The 5232-nt window shown below is 38.1% G+C and overlaps 1 pseudogene across 1 annotated transcript; it reads left to right on the forward strand.

Moving 5' to 3' along the window:
- Window positions 1712–2735, forward strand: LOC102176392 (annotated as a pseudogene). Its single transcript, XR_001295647.2, has one exon. The product of XR_001295647.2 is annotated as a voltage-dependent anion-selective channel protein 3 pseudogene (transcript).

Raw genomic sequence — 5232 nt, forward strand, 5'->3', positions numbered from 1 at the left:
AAAAGGGTGGCTAAAGTAAGAAGGCTTAGAACATGGACTTTGGTATCAAAGAATCCTGTTTTACTTATATCTCTTCCATTTAACCCCTATATGACTTTGGGAAAGTTACTTAATTTTCTGTTTCCTCACCTCTAAATTAAGGATAATATTAACACGTGCCTCATGGCATTAATTTTAAGAGAGATAATGCATATGAAAGCACTTAGCCCAGTATAATGTCCTTACTTTATACTGGCTATTGATATTTTAAAATAGCTATCCTTAGAAAGGATGAGGACACTAGGAGAAAAATAAATTGCCTAGGACTATACAACTAGCAAGGGAAGAATCAGAAGGTGAAATTCAGTGTGTCTGATTCTAGAATTTATTCTCTCACACATTATATTATTCTGTGTGCATTTTTATTCATTTATTTAATAAACATTTTTCATGCTGATTATGTGCCATGTTTAGGACCTTGAATGCAATGATGAGAAAATTAAAATTTCATTCTAATGGAAGTTACTAATAAAAGATCAAATTGTTAATAGATATTCAATTAAAACTGAAATAAGTACTCAGAAGGGAGGAAATATAATTCCGTAAGATATAAAATAAACCAGCTTCACTTAGGTTGTGAGATTTAAAAATATTTCCCCGGAAAGGAAGATCAAAAGTGTAAGGCTGAAGATGACAACCAGATCTAGATCACACAGGGCTTATGAAGAAATGTTAAGAACTTACTCCTAAGGGCAATACAAAGTTGCTGAAGAGTTTTAAGAAAGTGATCTGGTCAAATTTGCTGTTGGAAAATTCACTGTTTAGAGAATGATGGGAGAAGACCCAAAACCAATAAAAGAAAAGTGATTGGTAGGCTGAATAATAACAGTAATAATAATAATTTTATATTTATTATGAATATTGTCCAAGAAAAAAAGAATAGCTTAGATGAGTGCTGATTACAGAGGAGATAGCAATATGGATGTATGCATGACTAACTTAGATGACTAACTTAAAGGATTTAATGATCAATTAAATATGGGAAGATCAGAGAAAGGAGATAATAAGAATCACTGTGAGGTTTCTGGCTTTGCCTCTAGAGGATAACTGTGCCACAGTCCATCAGTGGGAGAGAAGCAAGGTTGAAGGAGAATAATGTGCTCAATCACAGGTATGAGGTGTTCAGAATGCTTTTGATATCCAAGTAAAGATGTTGAGAAGGTGGTTGGATGTATGATCCTGAGGAGTGGTCTAACTGGAACTACAAAGATGCAAAATGAGAGTCAGCACTTGGATGGTGACTATAGCTATGGATAATGCATTTTTAGAGACAGAGTTAGAAGAAAAGATATGTCTTTTTAAAAAATTTTTTGATATGAATTATTTTTAAGTCTTTATTGAATTTATTACAAATTTATTTCTGTTTATCTTTTGGTTTTTAGCCAAGAGGCATGTGGAGTCTTAGCTCCCTGATTAGGGATCAGGCTTGCACCTCTTGCATCGGAAGGCAAACCACTGGACTACCACAGAAATACCAATCTCTGAATCTTGAGAAATTGCAACATTAAATAGGAAGGACTAAAAGAATGAACATAAATGAGATTAAAAGAGAACACAAGGTGTGCACCCCAGGCGCGACTCTCCGGCGTAGCCGCGGCGCGGGGTTCGGGGCTCGGGGCGCGCAGGCGCCGCGGGCGTGGGGCCGCGCAGGCGCGGATGGCGTTGGTCCGAAGAAGACCTTCAGCGGTGCCCTGGCGGAGTGGACAGGCCCCTCCTAGCGGAGCGGACAGGGCCCTCCGGTCAGAGATGTGTGTAACACACCAACTTACTGTGACTTAGGAAAGGCTGCCAAAGATGTCTTCAACAAAGGATATGGATTTGGCATGGTCAAAATAGATCTGAGAACCAAGTCATGCAGTGGAGTGGAATTTTCTACTTCTGGTCATGCTTACACTGATACAGGGAAAGCATCAGGCAACCTAGAGACCAAATACAAGATCTGTAACTATGGACTGACCTTCACCCAGAAGTGGAACACAGACAATACTCTTGGGACAGAAATCTCTTGGGAGAATAAGTTGGCTGAAGGGTTGAAACTGACTCTTGATACCATATTTGTACCAAACACAGGAAAGAAGAGTGGGAAATTGAAGGCCTCATATAAACGAGATTGTTTCAGTCTTGGCAGTAATGTTGATATAGATTTTTCAGGACCAACCATCTATGGCTGGGCTGTGTTGGCCTTTGAAGGTTGGCTTGCTGGCTATCAGATGAGTTTTGACACAGCCAAATCCAAACTGTCACAGAATAATTTCGCCCTGGGTTACAAGGCCGCAGACTTCCAGCTGCACACTCATGTGAATGATGGCACCGAGTTTGGAGGCTCGATCTACCAGAAGGTGAATGAGAAGATTGAAACGTCGATAAACCTCGCGTGGACAGCCGGCAGTAACAACACTCGCTTCGGCATTGCTGCTAAGTACAAGCTGGACTGCAGAACTTCTCTCTCTGCTAAAGTAAACAATGCCAGCCTGATTGGACTGGTTTACACTCAGACCCTTTGACCAGGAGTGAAACTGACCCTGTCAGCTCTAACTGATGGAAAGAACTTCAATGCAGGAGGGCACAAGGTCGGTCTGGGATTTGAACTAGAAGCTTAATGTGGTTTTGAATAAAGCATCAGCTTTGTCCCTGGAGGTGAAGAGAAATGAACCCACTATGTTTTGGCCTTAAAATTCTTCTGTGAAATTTCAAAAGTGTGAACTTTTTATTCTTCCAAAGAATTGTACTCCTCCCCACACTGAAGCTTAGGTACCGAGTCCATCCTAAGGGAGGTGCTTGCAGGCATGCCCGGAAGTTGTCACGTTCGTGCCACGTTTCAGTTCAGTTCTGCAGTGTTATTTTCAATGTGTTCCTCAGCAACGGTGTAGGGTCATGTTCAGAGGAGACGACCCGCCCCTCCAGTTGTCCATCGCGTCCTGCATGTCCCACACCACTGTTTCATGACCTTGTAATATATTGGTCTCTGTATGGTAGTAGAATCTTTGGTTTCGCATCAGAGTAAAATAAACCCATTACATTTGGAACATAAAAAAAAAAAAAAAAAAGAGGACAGAAAAAAAGAGGGAGAACAGAAATATATTAATAATTGGAATCCAAGAAAGGGTGATGCCATAGAAACCAAGAAGAGAAGGAAAATATCAGAGACAATAGAAATAATTGAGTGGGCTACAGATGAGGACAGAAAAATATTTATTGACTCCCATGATATTAAGGTCAGTGGTGAGATAAATTTTGACGGTAGAAAGAAAAGGAAAGCCATTTTGGAATAGACTGAAGAAGGATGAGCCAAAGTAAAGGAGATGAAACTATGAACAGCTCTTTCTAGAAGTTAGATGAAAGCTAAAGAGTATGGTGATAAGCTAGAGGCAAATATGGGGCTGAAGCACGGTTTGTGTAATTGTATCCCAGAGAGGGGGATCCAGATTCATAAATAGGGATTAGAAGCAATCCTGAATATGAGCTGCCACCTTGAAATACAACAGTGAATAGATCTCAAAGCACCGGTGAAAGAGCTGTGCTAAAAGTGAGATGACATTGCTTCTAGTATAACAGGAGGGAAGAAAACATCATATGCCTACATTAGTAAGTTTGTAAATTTATGTTCCATAGGAGCAAACTGAGGGAATCCTTGTTGGATGACTGATATTTTCTCTGTTTACTATTGTTTCCCTAAAAATAAACTTGTTGCCTTTCAAGATTTACAATAAAGTTACTATTTCTTTTCTTTTTTGGTTAGCATGTGCGCCTGTAAATGACTAAAGCTACTGTCTGTGGTATTTAAACTATGTTAATTATTGAGCAAAGTTAGCCTGAAGACTTAGGGTAAAAGTTTGCATGCTAAAATCAATAATAAAGGCTAGATCTAGGTTTGGTTTAATGGAAAGGATCAATACTTTGTAAAAGAGCTTTCGAAAGTAGAAATTTTACACTGGAAAAGAGAAGTTTATTTTTAGAAAAAAAAATAATCTTTCCTCCCACCAGATTCTGCAACTCTGATACGATCCATCATAGACACAATTACATGTAGTCTTTCTTATTTTCTCCCTTTTTCTGCAATTATAGGTAAAATTAGAATAGAGATTTCTACTGTGGCAATTAATTTATTTTCAGAAATATGTACTGGTTCATGAATTTAAAAATTTTCAACTATAGCTTATGAAAATCTCTCTAAATCATTTGGAATAGTTCTAATTTATTCTTTTTGAATATTTCAGAGTGAGATTTGTACCATAAATTATTCAGTTATTCCTCTATTGATGTTGATTAAATTTTTGCTGATTTTTTAAAAATATTTTGCTTCTACAAGCCAATACTGCTAGGATATACTTGCTATGAAACATTTTATACTACTGTCATTTTATATTTATATAATGATTCTCAGGAAAAGAGTCTCCAAATTGTGTATGCAATTTTTATTTTAAGGATTTTGTTAGGTTGCAAACCAATATGGTTGCAGCAATTAACATTTTTACCAGCAATACATGAGTATCCTTTTAACCGTGCATCCCTATGAAAGGTGGTGATAGTGGTCAAGAATCTGCCTGTCAGTGCAAGAGACATAAGAGACACAGGTTCGATCCTTGGGCACAGCAATCCACTCCAGTATTCTTGCCTGGAGAATCCCATGGAGAGAGGAGCCTGGGAGGCTACAGTCCATAGGGTCACAAAGAGTCAGACACAAGTGAAATGACTTAGCACAGCACAGCATCCCACCAAATCAAGATGCAAATTTCTGGGAATTCCCTGGAGGTCAGTGGTTAAGGCTTCCTGCTCTTACTGCTGCAGGCCTAGGTTTGATCCCAGGTCAGGAAATTAAAATCCCACAAACTTCACAGAGAGGTCAAAGAAAAAAAAAAAAAAAACGCAAAGTTTCAAAGGAAATATTAGAAAGGTTATCATATATAAGATTGACTGAAATATTTAATAGAATGGAGACTAGTAGAAAACTTGTGAAAATTATTTCTTTGTATAAAGTTGAACTAAGAGATTCACCCCCAGAGTAAAGGGCTGGGGAGTCCCCTTCTCACTTTAAGTCAAAACAATGACATCACCAGAACTACTAGGAGTAGTTTCCAGATAAAATACAAAGCATTGCATGACCTTTAAGTAAAAAAGTATGTCCAAAATATTCCAAGGGACATACTTACACTAAAAATATCCACTGATTATCTGAAATGCAAATCTAACTTA

The sequence above is a fragment of the Capra hircus genome, chromosome 5 (genome assembly GCF_001704415.2).
Source record: "Capra hircus breed San Clemente chromosome 5, ASM170441v1, whole genome shotgun sequence".
NCBI classification, from domain to species: Eukaryota; Metazoa; Chordata; class Mammalia; order Artiodactyla; family Bovidae; genus Capra; species Capra hircus.